This window comes from Lacerta agilis, chromosome 1 (genome assembly GCF_009819535.1).
Source record: "Lacerta agilis isolate rLacAgi1 chromosome 1, rLacAgi1.pri, whole genome shotgun sequence".
Lineage (NCBI taxonomy): Eukaryota > Metazoa > Chordata > Lepidosauria > Squamata > Lacertidae > Lacerta > Lacerta agilis.
The window spans coordinates 127,141,315-127,147,253 of record NC_046312.1 but is presented as its reverse complement, the minus strand read 5'-3'; the positions used below and the strand labels follow the sequence as shown (position 1 = coordinate 127,147,253).

The following is a 5,939-nucleotide window of genomic DNA, read 5'->3' as shown; positions in this document are numbered from 1 at the left end:
TCTTGAAATGAATTTATATTCTTTTGAGTTAACCAAATTCCTAAGTGTTTAACTTTCTTTACTACTTCTATACCAGTATGTTGTTGCAACATATCCACCAAATCTTGTTTCATCTGCAAAGGCTTTTACTTTATAGTCCTTCCGACCAACTGAAATCCCCTTTATTTCTTCTCTTGTACCTTTTATAATTCCAATATTTTCTGTTAGCACATTATTTACTATTAATTTCGCCTTTTGATTTGAATAAATCGCTTTTATTCCTCTTATAAAGAATTGTGGCCCAATTTTTACTAATGGTCAGGTGTCCCTTTACCTTTTTACTTGTCTAAGTGCTGGTTTTTCTGGTGGTGGTGGAGGACTGGCTGAAATGTAAGGAAAGGAAAGAGCACCGTTACCTGTCTGCTTCATTTAACCTTGTCCTCTCTTGTGCTGCGTGCCACACTTGGCCCAGACAATGGGAATGTGGGGCACACCTGGACAGGAACAAGCCAGCATGTGGGTCTGGCTTCAGCATATAATCAGGCCTAGCTCTTGAACTGGTAATCAGGGCAAACTGAGATGGGAAGAGCCTCCAGCCACTCATTCCAGAGATACAATGCAGGAATATAAAAATGCTTTCAATAAAGTCTGTGGCAAAAAGAGCAATTAAATGTTGGAACAAGTGACAAAGAGACAACATGAAATCACTGAAGATAATTTCTGTCACTCTCCATCCTCAGAATGCCAAACTTGGCTAGAAATATAGATCCTCTCAAAGCATAACAATAAAATTGGGGGGGGGGCAGAGGAAACTGACCCTTTCCCAGCCCTCTTAATGTCCCACATTCACAGACCACCCACTTGCAGCTATTCCAACCCAAGAAAGTTAACAAAATATGAATTTTACATACCAGGATTGGGAGGGGGATTTGGTCAGCGATAGGCCTTTTTCTCCATCTTTCCATTGTTCGTTCTATACTGTACAGTTAGGTAATTCTACTTACTTCCACAGCTGGTTTATAAATCCTCCTCCAGCCTTCCATGTTTGTTTGTGTAGTCTACAATAATAGAAAAATATGCTATGAAAAAACTATCTAAAACGTTATAAAATATAACCTGTTTTAATGATTCTGTAATTATTTAAAATGTATGTTTTTGCTTGTTGTTTGGAATAAAATCTTTAATCTTCTTACCCAATTGCGTTTGTATTGCTTCTGAATCTAAATTTCAAAAGAACCATCTTGCCTTTAGCAAGACACCCTAATTCTGACAGTGGCGGGAGATGTGGGACCAAATAGGTAATTCTACTTACTTCCAGGACTGGCCTGCTTATCTTTCTCCTTCCGTTCATTTTTCTTTTCTCTACAGTAATAGAAAAAATGCTATGAAAAAACTAAAACATTATAAAATATAACCTGTTTTAATGATTCTGTAATTATTTAAAAAGAGGAAAACATCTGCCTGAGAGTTTGGCACCTACTTGAAGACAGGCATTCTGATATAACAAAGCAGGGCCAAAACAAGGCTTTCTGTCGCCTGGGTCAAAGACCCATTTTGGAACCCCTCCCTCCTGATGTGTGTTTGCAAATGTACACTTACAAACACACACTTATTTGGAAAGGGCATAAAAAGTCAGCATTATATCATTTGAATACAAAGGACTGTATGATTTAAGGGGAAATGAGAATCCCTTCCAGTAAAAGCAAACTGTTTGTCAAAAGTAGAACTTCCATGGGGGAAATACAAAATCTGTGCTAATACAAAAATATAAAATTAAAGTGCCAGACTCTCAGGCACATGTTCCCCTCTTTTTAAATGAATACAGAATTGTTTCAGAAAAGAAAGAAATGATTGCTGGCTAGGGTTCTATTTACAACTCTTACAACTCACCCCCGTGTTAAAATGGGTGCCCTGGTTGCCATTGCTAATTTGTTTCTGGGTCAAATTCAAGGTGCTCACACTAGTGTTCAAAGTCTGAAATGACTCGGGTCCCAAATATCTGTCCAACCGCCTCCTTCCCTACAGACACTCTCAGGTGTTGAGATCAGCAGAGGGAGCCCTCTTGGCAGTTCCACTGTCCTCAGAAGCTCGGCAGGGTGGCCCAGCAGAGGACTGTCCCTGTGGGTTGTGGCACCCCCTCCCCACAGAGGCAGGTCTGCCCCCCTTTCCTTCCCAAGCGCAGTACCATGGCCTACCTGTAGAAGAACTCGGACGGAGTACAGTTGAAGAAAAAGAGCCGCGCTTCTTTCTAAACTGATGTCGTCTAATGTCATCACATTTCACAGGTGCCCAGTGGTCCTTGTGTTCTAGATGCGGTTCTTGAGAATTGTTTCAGAAAAGAAATTGAATTGTTTCAGAAAAGAAGGAAATGATTGCTGGCTAGGGTTCTATTTACAACTCTTACAACTCACCCCTGTGTTAAAATGGGTGCACTGATTCCCAACTGTAATGGTTCTACACTGAGAAAATAGTTCTGATTAACACATTTAGTCAAGATGCACTGACTGCAAGGTTGGCCATGTTATTTTGGCTCCTGGGGAGGGAATCTGACAGCAGAAATACAACAATGGGGGTTATTTTATTAATTTGTCCTTTCTTACCACCCTTAACCCAGAGAATCCCTTATCAGCAAATCCCTCTCAGTTGTCTATTTGGATGGGGTACCTTTATGATCCTGTGATTACTAAATAAAAGGAGTCAGAAACCTTGTTGATCTTAATTCCCCACACTCACACACCACCCACTTGCAGCTTTTCCAACCCAAAGAAGTTAACAAAATAGAAATTTTACATACCAGGTTTTGGAGGTGGTTTGAGTCTCTTAAATAGGATTCTTGGAGAAATGTACAAGGATCCCTCCTTGTTTCATTAAGCCCTTCCCTTATTTAATTTAATCTGTTGTCCTTTCATAGCACCCATAAACCAGAGATTCCCCTATCAGCAAAGAAGTTTTTTTTTTCCAGAGAAAAAAAACTCACCAGGTGTTTTGGCATTTGATATTTTTTCTCTTCTCCAGGATGCAAAGCATCCTTCAGCTGGATGGCCGTATTTCCCCCAGGTCTTAATAGGATACCTTCTTCCCACAGTGGCTATGATCTCCCTCCACAGTTGGAGGCAGCCTTGGATTCCCACGGAAACCAATCCTGGCTCTCTTGCTCTGGTTCCCAGCCTGCTTCTCCCTTTTAGGTCACATCACTCAGCTCTGTTCTCAGCACTGCCTTTGTCCTCCTAACTACCAGCCAGTTGAGGGAGAGGGGCATCCATTTCCTGTCTCTCACAGGGCTCCTTCCTCTTCCGCCTTCAAGGCCCATCAGGAAGCTAGCCTGGTCTATTTTAACGCTTGCTGAATCCAGAGGTTAAAAGGGTCTCAACATACAGCTACTCTCCCCAGCAATTCATAACCATCTATTCTGGTCTGCTTCTTCACCTACAGGTGTTGGTTTATGATTGTCATCCATAAATTTTCATTTTGATATTAACAGAATAACCCTATCTTCTTGCTCTGCTGTACGAGCAGGATAGGATTGGTGCCAACACTTCTATTGATCTGAACTATATGTACTTATTGTGTAGACAGAGAGTGGAATTACAAATAAGTAATTCTACTTACTTTGGCCACTGGGTCACACTTCCTTATTTCCATCGCTCTGAAGATATAGATATAGATATCTACAGATATAGAAAAAAAACACGCTATGAACATACTATTAAAGCATTATAAAAAATATAGATGCAATTTGCCATTGAGCTCTGCAGTGCCATCTGGTGCCAAATTTTATAACACACTTATAACGTTATAATAGCAGCTGCGTAGCTGAGTCCTGAGATGTGTTTTCCTGATTCAAAGCTACAAAAGATAAATTCTGTGATGCAGATTTATTAGGGACCTAGTTAAGTCCCTAAAATAAATTCAACTGTTGAAAACAAAATGCTTCCATTCTTGCTGTGAAGCCAGCAGAGAGAGGTGTCACAATGCGGCAGGGAGATTAGTCCAGCGGACCTAAAATCACAGAAGGATTTTCAAAGTAGTATCAGCAAGTAGGAGGTGGATGCCTTACTATTCCTAAGCCCCCTGGACTCCCACTGCAAATAGTCCCCAGGCTTTTTTACCTACTGTTGGCCTTTGTCTGTTCTTGGAACATTGCTGTAGGGAAGCAGTAAGATATCTGGCATGGGCCTGCACAGGGGAGAACTGGCTCCTGTCTTCCTCTGGAAATGTTTGTTTGTTTATTGCATTTCTGTCCCAAGAAGGCGAACATGGTTCTCCCCCTCGTCATTTATTCTCTACAACAACCCTGTGAGGTAGGTAAGGCTGAGAAGCAGTGACTGGCCCCCAAGGTCAACCAATGGCTGAGCGGGGATTTGAACTCTAGGGATTTGCCCTATTTGTTATTCTTACCTCCTTTTTGGCTTTGATAATCTTTCCCAGATGGTGGGGTCCTCTTTCTTTTGGTGTTTCTCTGGTGTTAGAAACAAAATGGTAGGGGCAGAAGCAAGCATTATTTTGTCTTGCTTCAACACCAGAATGTGGCCCCTTCAGCTGGAGGCTCTTCTTCCAATGCCAGAATATATGTTTCTTAAAACACCAGTGGGGTACAAGGTATTTGTAGCAAATCAGTATTTCTAGACTGACTCAGCTCAGTGCACCTTCTAGACTCCTAGAGCATCTGGGTTGAGTTGGAATGAAAACACTCCACTCCTGACCGGGAAAGAGAAGGCAGCTGGCCAGCCTGGTTGAGCTGGGAGATCACTACAGGGAAAGGCAGGAAAGGGTGACTAGCAAAAGAGCCCTTGGGATCTCCTCCTGCTAATCCCCTCTCCTCCTTCAGATGAAATCTGAATTTTTTCCCCTGAAAGTAAAAAAGGAAAATGAAGTTGATTAGGCCTATGAATCTTTGTGATATGCTTCATCCCAAAGAACACATGGGGAGGTTTAAAACTGTATCCAGTCACAAACCACACTAACCCCCCCCCCCCAATCTCCTGTGGTTGTTTGCTCTCCTATCCCAACATTTCCTCCCCTTTCAACTTTTAGTCTTGCCTAGAAAGGTATCTAGGAATCATCTAGCAATGTTCAGCTGGACATGATTAGAAACCTCATCTTATACATGTATGTGACTCACCATCATGGCCATTTCCCAGAGTAAATCAATCCCCCCCCCCCCCGGATTTCTAATATTTCTGATTTTGTAACAATTGGCGGTAGCCGCCTAGATATTTCCCCCTGAAAGTAAAAAAGGAAAATGAATGTAATTTTCCATTGCATTAACATGTTTGCTAATATATTAGAAACCCTTCTTGCAGTAATGGCCTCTGTTAACTCATTATGTTGTGTTAGTAAATAACACAAGCCTTGTCCCACACAAGGCCAATGAGCCAATCCATTTAGCAACCTTTCAGCTAGTTTATAAGCTATAAGGGTGACATTTGTCAGTATGGTGAGAAAGGAGCTGATTACGAAACCGAAATGTTCAAGGAAAAGGCAGGGGGTGTGTTAATAGCATTGCACAACGTGTTTTCCTTGTTTATTACTGTCCTCAAATGAGAATGCTGGGTCAGATGGAAGAGGTCATAGGCTGTCTTCCAAGAGGCTGCTCTGTGATATCACAAGATATTTCCTTCAAAAAGACTTTAAGAATAATGTTCCACAAATGCTCCCAGAAGGACCATATGAGGTGGGGGGTGCGAACATGCACAGATGCATTGCCACGGATTCAAGCCACTGGAAGTAAGCTGGAATACAAAGGTTGCACTCTGAGGTGCTTCCACTCACACAGGGCAAAGGGTTGCTGATGGCCTTCTACTGCCCCTGAAAACAGGCTCCAGAGCAAGCAAATTGTGTCCTCTGTTATCTCGATGTTTTCCTCTTCTGTCTTCTGGGTGGTTGTTGGTATTTTCTTGATTTCTTCTTTGGAAGGAAATCTGAAAGGCAAGCACGGCTGACCGGGGATTTGAACTCTA

At 41.9% G+C, this 5,939-nt stretch overlaps 1 long non-coding RNA gene across 1 annotated transcript; it reads right to left on the bottom strand.

Annotated features, from left to right (window-relative positions):
- Positions 1-2,186: 2,186 nt before the first annotated feature.
- On the bottom strand, positions 2,187-4,444 carry LOC117061396. The gene is made up of 3 exons (XR_004428088.1): positions 4,378-4,444; positions 3,589-3,647; positions 2,187-2,297 (listed from the first exon to the last, which is right to left on the bottom strand). It is a non-coding gene; the product is annotated as an uncharacterized LOC117061396 (long non-coding RNA).
- Positions 4,445-5,939: the final 1,495 nt, after the last annotated feature.